Source organism: Antechinus flavipes, chromosome X (genome assembly GCF_016432865.1).
Source record: "Antechinus flavipes isolate AdamAnt ecotype Samford, QLD, Australia chromosome X, AdamAnt_v2, whole genome shotgun sequence".
Classification (NCBI taxonomy): Eukaryota; Metazoa; Chordata; class Mammalia; order Dasyuromorphia; family Dasyuridae; genus Antechinus; species Antechinus flavipes.
Window position 1 is genome coordinate 19,881,063 of NC_067404.1, and position 17,135 is coordinate 19,898,197.

Here is a 17,135-nt window from a genome sequence, read left to right on the forward strand (position 1 = left end):
TATCTCCCTCCAAGACCATGAGCTCCATGAATGTATCTCCCCCAGGCCTCCCTAGTCCAGAGGTTTTTTTCCACATAGTAAGTTTTAAATAAAGATTTATTGTGATTTAGGGGTGATTCACTGTGTGACTTTAGGCAAGCCCTTTTTCCTGATGAAACCTCAATTTCCTCATGTATTTAAAAAAAAGAGGTAGAGCTAGAGAATCTAGTCGTTGGTGGGTTTCCCCTCAGCATGTTCCATTTCAACATAAGCTGAGGTGTTTTTCTCTCTCTGTATGCGTGTGTATATGGATGTGTGTATGTGTGTGTGTGTAAACATATACATGTATGTATACACATATTCACATACAATCAAATATACTCCCAAGCCCTAGTTGAACACAGTTTTAATCCAGGTCATGGTTCTCTGCTGGGAATCACAAACACCCACTTGACCACGGGGAGTCAGATACACAGCCAAAGTACACATTCCAAAGAGCTGTGAGAGGTGAGGTGAGGGAGTATAGCTGGATGGGGAGGGAGGAGGGTGAGTGGTCAGTAAAACACTAGTCCAGTGGAAATTGGAAGCACAATCACCACCCCTTTGGGGGAATCTGGTGTCCAGATGATGGATGTGAACGCTGCCCCCGTGAACCTCCCTGCCAATTTAGATTCATTGCCCAAAAGGATTGTCAATCTTATACCTGCGGGCAAGGGATGATGCAAGAAGCCTAAATGCGCCAACTAAGGTCTCTAGGTCATTCTTATTTATATCAACCCCAACCCCATCCTTTTTATAGCTAAGAGGGCAGGGAGGTTTTTTTTTTTTTTCTGGAAGGGTTTTAAAAATACCTATCTATACTTTTAACATGTTTAACATGTATGGGACTGCCTGCCATCTAGGGGAGAGAGTGGAGGGAAGGAGGGGAAAAGTTGGAACAGAAGTGTTTGCAAGGGTCAAGGTTGAAAAATTACCATGTAGATGTTCTGCCGATAAAAAGCTATAATAAAAAAAATTAACCAAAAAAAAAATACCCATCTGTAATGGGTAGAATTAGGAGCAAGTTTGAAGGGGGGAATTAAATGACATTTCAAGGTCATTTCTCACTATGTAAGTCAAGAAATATGCTCAGACCAATGATCTTTTTTGAAAGTGCCCCCGGAGGAATATAGTTCTTACCATTTGTTTATGGCAATGTGGTCTTTGTTGTTAGAAGGAAAATGTTAATTGCACTTCAGGGTTTGCAAAGCACTTGATATTTATAATCTTCAGTTGTGTGAAGTAGGCAAAGTGGCTATTCTGAGCCCATTTTTGAAAGGGGGAAACTGAGGCTTAAAAAGGTAAAGGCCAGGATCACATAGCTAATTGGTGTCAGGAGGAAGGCTCTGAACTCAAGTCTTCCTGTCTCTAAGTTCACTCCTCTTTCCAAATGGGTGTTTAGAGTTGAGCTTCTTTTAGCATGGACTACCCTGTTCTAGGGCAAAGTGCTCCACAGTATTTGTCTAGAAAACCACAAATGGAGTCATGAAGAGTTTCCCAGAGCTCTAGGGTTAATTTGGAAAGCTAAGGATGGAAAGCACTTTAGAGCTCCCCTCCTTCCACCCCTTGATTTCTGTCAGAGAACCCAGATGGGGCAAAGAATTTGCCCAAGATCACACAGCTAGTGAGTGATTAAGCTGAGAATGGAGGTCAGGCCTCCCAAGATGCCTCCAGAGTCCTTTCCCTCCTGCCGCTGCTCCCCTCCTCCACCCCAGCATTCTAGTTCAACAGGTAGGAGTTTTTGTTTTCCCTTCAAATTCCTCTATGGCCCGTTGGGGCCAAGGTACTTCCTTGTTCCCTTTGGGATGCTGTAAAGGTTCTATCTGGCCAACATTCTGGTCTATAGCCTGGCAGACAATTATAGGCAGCCCCATGCTACAGGCTGTAGCATTTCTCACTTAGGTGTGTGGGGGAGTTGTGTGAAGGGGGTGGGGTTTGAAGCCCAGGGAAGGATGCTGTTTGCCTCACTTTGGTAGGTGTGGATGAAGTGCCCCCGATGTGCATTTTCTGTCTCATTGCTCCCCTCTGAGATGGAGTCTGTAGAGGCATGGTTGGTAAGCCTTTTCTGGAGCTAGGCAGAAGAGGAGAGGGGGAGGGAGGGGGGAAGGAAGAGGGAGGGAGGGAGGGAGGAGGGAGAGGGGGAGGGAGGGAAGGAAGGAAGGAGGGAAGGAGGAAAAGGGGGAGGGAGGGAAGGAGGAAAAGGGGGAGGGAGGGAAGGAGAAAGGCAAAAAGGGAGGAGGCTCTCACTTCTCATTACCCATCTCAGAACAGCTAATGAAGGAGTACCATCTCTGTCCCTATAATAATATACATATCCCATACCCCTCCTGCTCTCTGTCTCCCCTTCCTTCTCTCTCTGTCTCCCCCTCCTCTTTCTGTCTCCCCCTCTCTTTTCCTCTCTCCCCCCTCTTTCCCTCTCCCTGTCTCCCCCTCCTTCCCTCTCTGTCTCCCCCTCCCTCTCTCCCCCTCCTTCCCTCTCTGTCTCCCCCTCCTTCCCTCTCTGTCTCCCCCTCCTTCCCTCTCTGTCTCCCCCTCCTTCCCTCTTTCTCTCCCCCTCCTTCCCTCTCTGTCTCCCCCTCCCTCTCTCCACCCTCCTTCCTCTCTGTCTCCCCCTCCTTCCCTCTCTGTCTCCCCCTCCTTCCCTCTCTGTCTCCCCCTCCTTCCCTCTTTCTCTCCCCCTCCTTCCCTCTCTGTCTCCCCCTCCTTCCCTCTCTGTCTCCCCCTCCTTCCCTCTCTGTCTCCCCCTCCTTCCCTCTCTCTCCCCCTCTCCTTCCCTCTCTCTCTCCCCCTCTCCTTCCCCCCTCTCCCTTTCTCCCCTCCATCAGCCCGCCCTCCTTCTCACTGCTGGTACCTTACAGAATAAAACACTTTAGTCTCAACCGAATTGGGCACAGATCCTGACTGAGCCTGTGTTCTGAGCTCTGGAATAGCAGCAGCGTGCTCAGCAGCCGTTGGTGAATGCAAACCTAGCCAGCCAGATAGATAGACAAGACAGACACACACAGAGAGAGAGAAAGACAGAGGGGAAAAAAAAAGGAGAGAGAGAGAGGGAGAGGAAGAGGGAGAGGGGGAGAGAGAGAGAGGGAGAGGAAGAGGGAGAGGGGGAGAGAGAGAGAGAGAGAGAGAGAGAGAGAGAGAGAGAGAGAAAGAGAGAGAGAGAGAGAGAAAGGAGAGAGGAGGGGGAGAGAAAGAGAGAGGGAGAAAGGAAGGGGAGGGGGAAAGCAGGGGGAAGAGAGAGAGGGAGAAAGGAGGGGGGGAGAGAGAGAGGAGGGGGAGAGAGAAAGAAAGGGAGAAAGGAGGAGGAGAGAGAGAAGGAGAAAGGAGAGAGAGAAAGTAGGAGAGAAAGAAAAGGAAGGAAGCCCAGCACCGTCAGCCCCCAAGCTCTAACTTGTTCCAGTCCCTTCATCTTTGTCTCTTCCTAGCTTCAGGGAAGTGACTGTGGAGACTGGTAAGACATACAAATGTTTCTTTCCCTTATCTCCCCCTCGTCCCTCTCCACGATCGTCACCCCCCCCCCACCCCATGCTGATCCTTCCTTTCCTTGTGTTGTCAAGCAGGGGCTGAGATGCGCTGCCCTCGGGACTCGGCTTTCCTTCTTCTTGATGGGGTGGGGGCCCCCCCAGATGACTAACGGGAACAGGGATGGGGGCTGGGGGATAAAGGTCGGGGGCTGCGGGCAGGCTGGCCAGGACTGTTTGGGGCTTTGTTCAGTCTTCGTTCCAGTTTGGAAGCAGGTCAGACTTGACCTTGCAAATTGCTCCAGGAAACCTGGCAGCCGCGAATAAAGAAACAAACAAAAAACCCCCAGTTCCCCCCTCAACTGTTCCCCTCCCCCAATGTAAGAGCTTCCCTACCCGGACCAGCTCACCCAGGGGCTGGGGACCGGGAAGGAATGGGGAATGGCTGGTGTTTTTAACCCTTTCTTAGCAGCTGCTCCACAAAGAGAAAATCCATCAGAGAAACAGGACCTCCTGCTTAACTGCACTTTCTCTCTGTCCCCTCCCTCCCTCCCTCCCTCCTTCCTTCCCTCCTCCCTTCCTCTCCCTCTCTCCCTGCCTGCTTGCCAGCTGCAAGTGTGCAGCAAAGTTGTAAATAACAGCTCCTGCCTGGGGACAGGAAGGAGCCCGCCCTGGTACCCAAGTGGGGCTAGGGATGAGGGCCCGAATTTAACACCCCCGGGGCCGCTAAACCGCCTCGTTGTCTGGTCCCCAGGCTGGGAACTGAACACGGGACAGGTAGCCGAGACCCTGAGATTGGCCAGGGGATTTAGGCAGATTCCGAAACACTCCTTCTTCTTCGCCCCTCCCCACGGGGCTGGCTCCCTCCCTAGTCCCTCCTCCTTTAGCAATGTGGGGGAAACGCAGTGGCTGGGTGAGCTGTACCCTTTGAAGGGGGGACAAGAAACACCTGCTGGCTTGAGGGGTTGACTTAGAGAGAGGCCCTTCCTCCTTTGGTTGTTCCGGAGTGGAGAAGTCAGGTAGGACTAAGTGGGAAGGCCAGATGCTACTTGGGTTCAGAGGCGATCGGGTGGTGGGGAGAGGCACAGGGAAAATGCTGGCTCTTCTAGAAACAAAGGGTCAATTTGATTCGGAGGGGGAGCAGAAGAAGGCAGAGACTACTAGGCGTGGGAAGAGGTCACTGTTCCCAGAGGCAATCAAGGCACCCTCTCCTGCCTCAGCCTCCCTCCCTCCAACCTCCTTCCCTCTAACCTCCCTCCCTCCCTATGTGGAGTCAACTGTGGCCTGCTGATGGTAGCTATGTAGCCACCCCCCCCCCGCCCCCCAATCCCTGAAGTCTTGAGATCAGGTTCGTGACCCAGAGACACTGGTGATTGGAGAAGTTTTCTGTGTTTGCTTTCTTCCTTTGCACTTGGCTTCTGGGGACTGTGATGGTGGTTGTGCTCTAGGGGTGTTATATGAAAGTGTACTGTATTCTTGTAAAGTGAACCTCGTCTTCCAGACGTCTTCCATACCTTTCCCCTCCTTGTGTGGGGGCTGGGGGGAGTTCAAAGAAGCCTGTTACTAACCAGAATCCAGTGGGCTACTAAATGAAAGGCTGATAGTCCTGGCCTCAAGCCTGGGGAAGTGGTATGGAGTGGACCTTGGGGCTGGTAGCCTTTGTGTTCGACTTGTACAAGTGCTGATCAGGGATGAAAGCAATGTGGAAGTCCGGCTTCTAGCTTCCTCAGCCAGCTTGTGCAAAAACTTCCCTCTCCCTGAACTGAAAAATTGCCTGAAAGACAGACAGACAGACAGACAGACAGACACACACACACACACACGCACACAGACACATAGACAGAGACACAGACAGGCAGACATAGATACACACACAGACACACACAGACACACATGGTATATCACCCTGATGTTCCCTGATACCGGCTCAGTAGAGCAAAACTAACATAGTAGGTCATTATCTGGCTACTACTGTACTATTCCTTACTTCTAGAGAGCCTGAGACAGCCCATACTGAAACAATGCCTAAAGGACATGTGCTCCACCTTAGCTCACTGTCCAAATATAGCCGAGATACGATAGAAATTGAAGACGTTTTACCTTTCTGAAGACAGTCTACCTAACCAGTAGACCTTTTGGAAGTAGTTAGAGCCCTGGGGCCCATTGTTGGTAGCTTGGAAGGGGAACAGGCTAGCTTTGAAAAGGAGAGAATCGAGGACTGTGGTAACCTAGAAAGGGGAGGGGGGATGCATTTATGATTCATCCCATGTATGGGGAAAAAAATGAGAGAGATTAACTTCTAGAGGAAAAAGGGGCTCAGTAACAACCTTTGTAATCAGTCTTTCTTGATCTAGCCTCAGGGCCAGTACTGGAAAAATACAGGAAAAATAATGCTTTGAGAGATTACATCCCTCAATTAACCAGCATTTACTCCACCCTTCCCTCCTCTGTTTTTTGAAAGAAGGGGCCGAATGACCCAGTTTATAGCAAGAATTCAGCGAAATCCCCAAATAGAGTAATGGGCCTCTGGGTCCTGGGATCTGGATAGTTGAGCCAATTTCTTGAATTTCCCCCATTTTCACTTTCCATTCAGAAAAATGAGAAGGGAATAGATGAACAGAATGGTAGGTCTGGCAGTTCTTCTTCCCCAATGATCTTATCCAATTCCCTTCCATTCCTGGAATGGAAGAGGAAACTGAGACCCAAAGGTGAGGAAGGGGATGGCATAAAATCTGTAGCCCTGGTGTGGCAAAGTTGAGGAACAGAGACCCAAATCTGCTCTGCCTACATCCTACCACTTGCCTCTGACCCTGAGGGGCCCTGCTTAGAAGCCTTCATCAGCAAGCAACCATTCAATCATTTTCACTAGACTGGACTTACTGAAGAGGTCAGGGAAGAGAATTCGGGCATTCTCAAAAGAAGCCCAATAAGCAGGGTTGAAAGAAAAATGGTTTCTGCTTTGCCCAAGTCAGCCAAAAATCCAACTGGTCTCTTACTTCCCAAGGAGCCTTAGTGGATGGAGATGTGACTGGGAAGAGGAAACGTGACTTTGGGGTGTCATGTGGCCAGAGAGATTTTAATGAAATTCTCTTCCTTAAAGATCTCTCTAGCCTTTCATGGTGGAGTTAGCCAGAATGTCCCCCTGGAATTCAAATGTGGGCTACTTAATTCTGCTTATATTTTCCCCACTACAATTGTCCCAGTGGGTTCGTGGATTTGCCCTTTTTGGTATGAGCTTTGAGAGATTCAGCATACCAGAAAATATATAATAGCCTACATTAATCTTGACAATAGGCTTTCAAAGGTCGGTGCTGTTGCTATCTATCTATCTTTTTTTTTGCTGAGGCAATTGGGGTTAAGTGACTTTCCCAGAGTCACACAGCTAGGAAGTTTTATGTGTCTGAGGCCAGATTTGAACTCGAGTCCTCTTGGCTTCAAGGCTGGGACTTTAACCACTTCATCACCTAGCTGCCCCACTCTGTATATTTTACAGATAATGAGTCTTTGGTTTAGAATGGGCAAGTGACTTGCTCACTGTCACACAGCTAGTCAGTGTCAGAAGCTTCAGGTCTTCCTGAGTCCAAGACCTTCATTCTATCTGGCACATTTCCCTTTAAAATGGAGTTACAATTCACATAACACCATTCTAAAGGGAAATACTTAGTCATCGCTGATATTGCTGTAATGCTTTAAGGATTTCAAAGTGCTTTACAGACATTATCTCATTTGAGACCAATGACAGCCCTGAGAGGGAAATACCATAGGTAATATTGTCTCCATTTTACACATGAGGAAACTGAATCTCAGAGAGGCAAAGTGCCTCTTGCCCATGGCTATACAGCTAGTAAGCGGTAGTATGTAAGCTACAAACCCAAGTCCTCTTGACTTCGGGCCCAGCATTCTTTCCACCTTACCATGTTTCCCTGAGGATAGAGGACTGGTAGCTTCAGCTCATGGTAAACTTTGTAAGGGCAGGGACTTGTGATTCCACTGAAAATCCTTTCTTAGGTTTCAATTTAATCTAGAAAATACCATGCTGAAATCCAGTATAGGTTTCCAGCTTTCTAGTCAACCATTCAGTCTAGCAGTCACATACTATGACAGGTATCTGAGCTCTGACCAAGGTGCTGAATTTGGGAGTACCTTCTAATGCTTCTGGAAAGAAAAGACTGGGAGGTTTTTGTCTATTGAATGGCATGAAGGGCTCAGAAGCTTTGTGGGAGAGCCAGACTTGGTACATTCGAAGGTCTGTGGTAAACCTGCATAATGTGCAATACTTCTCCGACCCGTCCATGTTCCTAGATTCACTAATGTAAGCAGGGAGAAAATGGTGCCGGATTACTGTAAATTAGAGACAAAATGAATGCCCACTCAAGAATCTTAAATAGAGTAGTTAGTAGTGCATATTTCTGGAGGGAAATGCTATTAAATGAAGGAGAATACTGATAAATAAAGGGGAAAATGTATTCTGCAATTGATCACAATCATTTTAAAGGTACTGATGTCTCCACATTGTTCATCTCGTATAGCCCAGAGAAGAGAAAAGCTCTTGAGGATATATTTTTCCAACGTTTATGTTTATTTCTGAGAGTCAGTGTGACATAACCAAAAAATGTGCTGGACTTGGATTCAAATCCTGCTTCTGACACATTCTAAGTGTGTGATCCAGGACATGTAATTTTACTTTTCTGAACCCAAAATAACTCTCTTAAAAATCTCTACTAAGTTAAAGACAGGCTAAAATCTAACGAGGTAGAGGGAATTCTGTAGCAGGGGTCCTTCGTTTTTTGTGTGTGTTGCAGACCCCTTTGGCAGTTTGGGAAAAACCTATGGACCCCTTTCCTAATCACGTATAAAGTAAAATAAATTGGATTATGAAAGAAACCAATTATATTGAAATAGTTATCAACATATGAAAAAAAGAATGGACTTCAGATAAGAAACCCTTGTTTTATACCAGAAAAACCACTGGTCTTTACTTGGTATTTATTTCTCAACTGAAAATGGTGATATCCTGGAAGGCATTAAGATTGCTTAGAGGTTCACGTGGTATCTAAGTCCTCTTGAAATGAATTTCTCTCCAGATTTTAGGAGGGCACTTCGAAGTCACCCAAAACAATCCTGATCAATATATAGGAATCTTCTCTTTCAGATGGTCATCCATCCACTATTCTGCTATTGGGATTTCTTTGGGGAGGGCAAGGGAACTAGCATCAACTATGTACTGGACAATGTGTTTTACAATTTATATATAGTTGCTTTACAATTATCATCTAATTTGAGCCTCACAACAACCCTATTATTAAGTGCTAATATTTTCATCACTGTTGGGGAGATTGAGGTAGACAAAGATTAAGTGACTAGTTCAGGGTCACACAGCTGCCAAGTCTGAGGCAATCTCATTACCTTTTAGGATGGTCCATTTTACTGTTGAGTAGTTCTTGTTGTGCCAGAAGCATCTTCCTCATATTGAGTCCATAGCTGTCTCTTCTTAATTTCTGCTACCTCTTCCTGCTTCTCCCCTCTGAAAACCCACTTAGAATTCTTCCATGTGATGGCCCTTCAGAGAACCGAACGCATGTGTGTTGTCCAACTTTGAACTCCAGACTAAAAGTCCTTGCTTCCATCAACTCTTCCTTATATGACACAGCTTTTGGCCCCCTACCTGCCCTGGTTCACCAATGTCCTTCATAAACAGTGTCGCTTGGAACTGAATACGGCGCTATAGAGGGGGACTGACCAGGGCAGAGCACAGCAAAGCTAGGACTTTCTTTGGGCTATATGGCCATACTTCTGTTCACAAAGCCTAAGGTCTTCTTTATTTACTTTTTAGCAGTTGTCATATATTTCAAGCTTGTGGTCAACTGATTACTACACGATGCTATTCATTATTGTGTCAAAGTATGGAATGATTTAATTGAGAATGTCAGTTCAGAGACTTGGGAAAATGTAATGTGTCTTAGGAACCATCGAGTCCAATCTTGTTCCAATTCCTTTACCCAGTCCCATTTTAGAGATAGGGAAACTGGGGTTCAGAAGTCATAAAACTAGCAAAGGACAGAGCTATGTGTAGAGCTCAGGTCTTAAGAACCCAGGCCACCTCTTAAATGGAGTTATCTTGACTTCAGGGCTCTGTGTGTGTATCAAGGAGTCTTTCACTGTGATGACTTTAGATGAAGTTTCCTTAGCTTCAAGTTATGTAGTATAACGTGTGGAACAAATGAAAATGTCTATATTCTTGGCTTCTAAGGAGTCTGCCCGATGGAGGAGGCCAATAGTAATGCACTTTAAGAAGGGGGGGAACATTGTTTACTTGGCAATATAGGATATTGAAAGCAAATTTAGAAATACTTCCAGTAGGATGAGAGGAAAATTCAGCTTTCACCTCAGCAATAGTCCAAACGTGTCTGTTCGTCTAGAGAGAGAAGGATCAGGGTTCTGGAATGATCTACTATTGAATAGAAGAGTGGAGGAAGACACCAGAATTTCATTTTAGTGCCGGTCCCAAATTTTTTGCTCCAGGACAATGGTATGGGGAAAACTGGATACCTCTGGAACTTCTAGAAACTAATTGGTTTGGATTGAATGAATCAGAAAGATCAGTCTTCTACCAATTTCTGTGTTATAATAGAGCTTCCTTGTTACACTAGTTTTATATGAGGTGTTTTATTTTGAAATGTTTATTACTCAAAATAATAGTAATTAGCATCTTCAAAGTTTCCCCCTCCACTAAAGTCCTGTGCAGCTGCATTGTGTCAACAAGTCACCTTGAACTCCGGGGGTCACACCAGGAGAGCCAGAGTTTGAGTAGGCCTAGCAACCCAAGAAGGCAATGGCCTGGAAGTCTGCTGTCTGAGAAGCAGCTAAGTTTAGACAGTCTCAGTACTAGACTGTTCACAAATGTCCTTGGCCATGTTCACTCAGACAATCTACTAAGCTGTCGCAAAGGAGGACTCTGTGACAAAAGTCACAGATATTTGAAGTGCCCAAAGTGTACAATCAGGATTTCAGATGATCCCCATACCATCTAGTGAAGTAGGTTAAATTAATACCTTTCCTCTCCCATTTTACAGATGAAGAATCATACCGCAAATGGTGAAGTACCTCTTTAGCTGTGTAGGATGGGGATTATTTTAGTATCTAATCCACTTTACCCTAGCATTTCCGGGTCTAGCATTTTTATGAACATGGGTATACTTTCCACCCAAGGTGGATTAGACTTATTCTGCCTGGCTGCAAGGTGGACAACAGACTAGAACAATGGGCGGAAGTTTTAAGGAGATCAAGTTAGGGGAAATTTCCTCACAGTTCTATCAGAAGGTGGAATGAACTGTTCTAGGGGCCAGTGGGGTTTCCCTTTACCGGAGATATTCATGCAGTATCTGCATAACCATTTACTGTATTTGTTGGAGAGGATATTCTCGTTCAGGTATGGTTGGATTAGATGTCATCTTAGCTCCCTTGCGACTCTGAAGTTCTTTGATATTGATTCCAGCTCTCCACTCTTTAGTAAATGAGGTTAATGATTTGCAGTGCCCAAACAAATCCACTGTCTTGCGGACCACCTTCTGGTGATGGGCAGCCTCGGACACCATGGCACAGGCCTTTGGACAACAGACCCACAGTTGGCCATTGAGTCATACTTTAAACCTTTCCTGTGTGCAGAACTGAAGGTGGAATGCTGGTCAGTGTCTGTAGTAGGAAACAACAATTAGCAAATGGTTCAACAGAGGTCTAGTTTCTACTCTTCTTAACAAGGCTAATCTTTTGTAGTTGAGTGAGGTATTTTGATCTACTTGAAACTGCTAGATCCTAGGAGGAAATGCAAGTGTTTGAATAGACTTGAATTTCATGCCTTACTCTTCATAGCAAGGACCTAGGCTCAACAAACACTAACAGACTAGAATCTGTTACCAAAGCATAATTTCTTCCGTTTCTGAAAAAAAGTTGATATCTTTTGCTTTTACAGCCCCTGAGATGATATAAAACCCACAATTAGTTTATTAATCAACTATTATCCTTCATGGTACAATAGTTACCAACAGATAGTAAGGTAAGCTCTGTGAGGATGAGCTTGGTTTTTTCATGTTGCCTTTGTGCTTAGGGACCTTGCCCTCATGAGACAGCTACCAACTATTTCTATTGGACGGAACGTCTCGCTGGCCTTTGACAGGAATTCATTAACTGTCTCTCTCTCTCTACATGTAGCAGCTAATGTGACATCTTCAGCTCTGGCGTATGTATTGGCTGCCATTTTCAAAGCGAATGCTTCTGATCATCAGCTTGTCAGATATTAACTGAAAGAACAATGGGCCTTGTGTTCGTTTAGTAAACTAAGCATGCCATTGCTTAAAGGGGCAAGTAGGCTTTTGCACACTCTTGGGGAGAGTTCACAAATGTACGTGTTGTTGGCATAAAGGGGAAAGAGGAGCTACTTTGAGTCTTGCTGTGAGCAAAGGTTTTAGGAGTTTCACTTCAAGGTAATAGTGAGGTCCTCTACCGTGGAAGAATCTGTAGGCTGAGTGGAAACCAATGGTTGCTTTTATTTTCTGGCTCCTAAGTACTTATTAAATACCTATTACAGGTCCATCCCAGTATTTTTATGAGGGCTCTAGTTGCATTAAAAGGGCCTTAGCAGCAAAATCTCTTTTGATCTATAGATTTTTTTTTCTGTTTGGATCTTTACTGGACACTAGGGTCCTTATTTATTTGGGACAAATGGTGGTAAAGGAGTCTGGGAAATGCCCATCATGCTCTGCTGTTGGATCTCCCAGTACCACTGCTCTCTGTGGATGTCTATATGATCAGGACAACCCTACCAATGGTCATCTCATTTCATTTCAGGCACTCTAACCAAAGCACTGCAGTTGTTCCTTGAAATTCACTGAGGTTATTTGTTGACCTGTAATTAGCCCTGCCCTCTCTTTAGCCTGTGTAAGGGCACAAATCTCTAGTCAAAGAAAGGAGATGGGTGCCTTGTTCTGGAACTAGAACCCTAAATCAAAAAGCCAACAATGTGTTTGGGTGTTAGGAGAGGCACAGAAGGTACTTTAGAGATCATGTAGTCTATCCCCTTATTGTATGGAGGGGGAAACTGAGGTCTAGAGAGACCGAATGACTTGACTCTGCCCGAAGGCCTAGGGTGAGTTGATGATAAAGCTGAGGCTAAAAGACCAAGTATTCTGACTCCCATGCTGTGCCCCTTTTATTATACTTAGCACACATTGTCTCTGTCTCCCTTTCTCTCCATCCCATCCACCCCTCTGGGAATGGGTGAATACCCACTTTTACCTGAGAGTGGGAGAGTAACCAACTCGTACCTCCTTCAGCTGTGACTGGCAGCCATGTTAGGTTTGGGCAAAGCTGAAAGATCTAAGCATGGTGGTCTAGGTTTATAATCCCACCTGTGTGGAGGAGTTAGGGTTTTAGAACTGAAGTAGGCTATGTAGATCTAGTGTCTGCATTAAAGCTGGCACCAATAACAGTGAGCTCCTGGAGCAAGGGGGTGAGAGAGGAAGGAAAGGGAGAGGAGTACTAGGTTACCTAAGGAGTAGGGGACCAATCCATGTCAGATATAGGTTGCCTCAAAGGCTTTATGAAGAACCCCTGTGCTTCCAGATTAGGCTAGATGAGCAGATCCAATTAAAAAAACCTGCAAACTGGGAAATTCTGGCCACTTATCCTTTTATCAATCTTGGCGGTACTCTGGGAGCACATCAACCAATCTAGATTGGCTTCTGCTCCTCTCTTTGAGAAATGTCCTGGAAGAGTGAAAGCAGTATGGTAAGCCTTAAAGGTCCTCCTAAGAATACATGGAGGGGATCAGATCTTGGCCCTTTGGCCTTGCTGATCGTAATCAGTTTTCTAGGGATATCTGCACCTCTTTGAAAGTGATCAGATTGAGAGAATTCTTCTTTTGATACTTTTGAAACCATCCTTAATCCTTAACCTCCCAACTCCCTTTCTAGCCTTGAACCTGCTTGGCTCCTGGGATTCTGAGGTCTGCCAAGCCTGTGCCCTAATTATCAGTCTTTTTTCCGCTTGCCCCTGCCACTGTCACGGATCACTTTGGTCCGGCACCTGTTCCTTCTCTTTCTACTTACCCCTCCTACCACACGCTTCAGACCAGAAGAGTACATTCAGGTTCTCTGGGACTTATTCACAAGGAAAAAGAATATACGTTAGATACGATACACTGACTATGTCCAGTTTTTTTTTCCCTGTTATGTTTGATTCTATATGACCCTATTTGGTTGTGTTTTCCCCCCCAAAGATAGTAAAGTGATTTGCTATTTCCTTCTCAACATAATTTTTGTGGATGAGGAAGCTGAGACATAGACCCAGGGAGACAGACGGACACACAGACAGGGACGGACACAGGGAAGGAATCGGATGGGTGCCGACGAGCCGCATTCACCTTGTCCATCCCAGAGAGATGGAGCGGACCCTTGAAACAAAGGAGAAGACCCAAGAAATATCGGGTGGGTCTGTTGCCGATTGTGCTCACCATTGAAAGAGCATAGCTGACAATGAGACTGTTAAAAGGACTTTTAAAAATCTTCAGGAATCATTGGATTTCCTAAGACAAGATGAAAGAGAGACACGGACAGAGAGAGACACAGAGAGACACGGACAGAGAGAGACACAGGGAGACACGGACAGAGAGGGACAGAGAGACACAGACAGAGAGAGAGACCCAGAGATCAAGGGACATGCAGAGACAGGGATACGCAGGGACAGTCATATCAAGAGTTGTAGTCCTGGGTCCGTCATTAACTAGCTGTGTGACTTTGGCCAGGTCCCATCCCCTTCTCGGGAGCTTAGTCACCTCTTCTGCAGAATGAGGTGTTGGCCTTGGAGGTTCCCTTCTACTTTTGGTGGCCTTGCCGTGCTATGCTGCCCAAAGGCAGGAGGAGATTGTAGGGACAATGAGTTAAGACCTGCATGGAGAAGAGAGAACAGCCTGAAAACAAGGTAAAATTGGCCAGCTAGCCTCCTGGAAGGTATGATAATGGTGGCGTCCTGGTGGCCATTGAGGCAGTGGCCCCTCCAGCCCATTGAGCAGACCTTGGGCTTTCTATGGGCTTTGGTTTTCTAAATGACGGGTTTCCTTAAGCACCTTTTTGTCCTCCACTTTAGGAACATGGGACAGTGCCAAGCCGTACTGCTGGCGTCCTCCTGGGCCCTCTCCCAGCCCTCTGGTCGCAGTGAGCTCTCTCCCTGCCACCAAGTGGGGCCCAGGGATGAGGTCTTTTCCCCTTCTTTGCAATGTTCTCCTATATTCTCAGAGATCAGCTCAGGAGAAAGCCAGAGTTTCTGGGTACTTCCCCAGATCATAGGTGAGATCTTTCCCTTTGGAAATGTCCCCATCTGCCCCCAACCCTGCTTTTTCAGTGCTTGCATCCCTCTGTGTGGAAATGTTCCACAGCATGGCTCCCTAGACTTCCTAACCTTTCCATCTTGCCTTTTAGCCTCCTTCAGCCACCTCTCTGACCACCTTCCTTTCCCCCAGCTCAGCTTCTGTCTCCCTCTCTGTAGCTCTGGGTTCTCAGTGCTGAGGAGTTCACATTCCTCCCTTGCTCCCTCCTTTTTCTCCAGCTAGTTTCTCTCTTCCCCGTCCCCTTCAGCCCGTTCTTCCTGTTGCCAGGGAGTAGCAGTGTCCCCTGGCACCAGCCTCCCCTTCCCCCTCAAGTCAACCTTTTTGATCTTCCAGCTGGAGCATCTTAGAAAAGAATGCCACATCCCCGCCCCTGATGGCAGTTGGTGGCCTTTGGCTAAAGGGCAGCAGAAAGCAGCCCATTTCACAGGCAGGCAGCTAAAGTGACTCTGCTCTCAGGAAGCAATAAGAGGACAGTGTAAATCTTTTTGAAGACCTCTTTCCCCTCGATGTTGGCTTTTCACAGGCTCTCTGGGTTCCCATTAGAAATCCACAAGCTGTACTGAATCGATCCATAAGTGTGGACATATCTCATGCTGGTAGGCTGTGGGTTCGATAAAGGATGCTTTTAGTGCTGTGGGCAGTTCAGGGGAGGGGGCTGGGGTACAGTGATGTGGTGTTTCACTATTTGGGAGCGTGGGTCCTGGGGCTGTCTGCCCACTCTGAGCCCCCCTCGTGGCGCCCGTGCCCTGGGTCTGAGGACAAAGCCAGCTGTCCGATGGAGGCAGAGTGCATGGCTTGATATATGAGGCTGCAGCAGAGCTCTGCTGCCGCTTCTCCCAACTGCTGAGAGGGACCGGATGGTGGGGAGGCTGAGCCAGAGCATTGCAGCTGCTGCCAGGCCCAGCCTGGAATCACTGGCTGCAGCGGCAGCTGGGCTGGGGAAGCAGGGGCTGGCATGGAGGGAACCTGGGAGGCAGGGCCCCTTCTCCCAACCGAAGGTGGCAAGGGGGAGGGGAGTCGTAAGGCAGGCAAGGCTGGCCCTGGCGGGGGTTGCGCTTGCATCGGAAGCTGGGATGTCTCTCGCTGGTGATTCTGTTTGTAAATCAGTGCCTATAATTGTCCTTGCCGTGACTCAGTGTCTGTCCGTATATGGGGGAGCCGTGTGAGGCAGTGGCTGCTGCATCTGGGGAGGCCAACTGTCTGCATGGCAAGGAGAAAACGCTGGCGGGCCCCCTGCGTATTGGCTCCCAACACAGCTGCCGTGTAGACTTTAACCAAAACATCTGGACAGCCGCCTGATCTTGGGACGCTTTTCCAATTAGAGTCGACATGCAGAGAGGTCTTGGGGTTTGCAAAGCACCTTCCTGACATCTAACTAAAGCCCCCCGACAGCCCTTGGAGGTAGGTACTGTCAACCAGGAAGCATTTGTTAGGTGCTTACTATGTGCCGCATACTGTTTTATCCCAAGATGATCATTTGAGTCCTTGCCCTGAGGGGGAGGGGGCTTCCATTCTGTTAGAGGCCATATGATGGAGGAGAGAAATACCAGGGAATTTGGCATGGTGGAGTTCAGGCAAGGAAAGCCACCCTTTGAAGGAAATGGGGCTTTCCAGGAGTGGAGCGTGGATGGAGTTTTCGAGGCACTGAGTTGTAGCCATTGCTAAAGTACTGAACAGAGAGGCCAATATGGCTGGACCATAGACTAGAAGCCGAAAAGCATGCTGGGAGCAGAGTATGAAGGGTTTTAAAAGCTAAACAGGAGTTTCTTTTTCGTCCTAAAAGGCGATAGGGAGCAATTGGAGTTTATTGAGGAAGGGAATGATGTGATCGGACTTGTGCTTTTGGAAAATCACTCGCAGTAATCATGGAGAAAAAGATTTAGATACCCATAGTACTCATATTATTGCCCTCAAGTGATAACTGAGAAGACTTGAGTCTGAGAGAAGCTAAATGACTCTGTTTGGGTCACACAGCATTGTAAGTTTGTGAGGTGGGAGTGGTATCTGGCAGTCCCCCACTCCCAGACCAGCACTGCATTTCCTCAGTTTCTCTGCCGTGCTGTCTCATTTGCTTCGGGGGCAGTATGGAACTAGCTAGTATCTGGTTTTCAGGGTGTGAGCCGTTGAGCTGAGGCATTCCTTCTTGGGGAGACTGCGTGGCAGCAAACATAGCCCCTTTCTGTGTTTTGGGCTGCTGGTAAACCCCTACGTGCAGATTGAGGACTAAAAAAGCACCTTTCCTTCTTTGTTTTCCCTGAATTTGAAGCAATAAGGATATC

General features: G+C 47.0%; 1 protein-coding gene across 1 annotated transcript in view; it reads left to right on the forward strand.

Annotated features, from left to right (window-relative positions):
• Nucleotides 1–3,289: 3,289 nt before the first annotated feature.
• The window catches only part of GABRA3 (gamma-aminobutyric acid type A receptor subunit alpha3), a 162,421-nt gene continuing 148,575 nt past the window's right edge, over nt 3,290–17,135 (forward strand). Inside the window, exon 1 of the mRNA XM_051968235.1 lies at nt 3,290–3,466. The gene's annotated coding sequence lies outside the window, so the exon portion shown is untranslated. The remainder of the gene's footprint in view (nt 3,467–17,135) is intronic.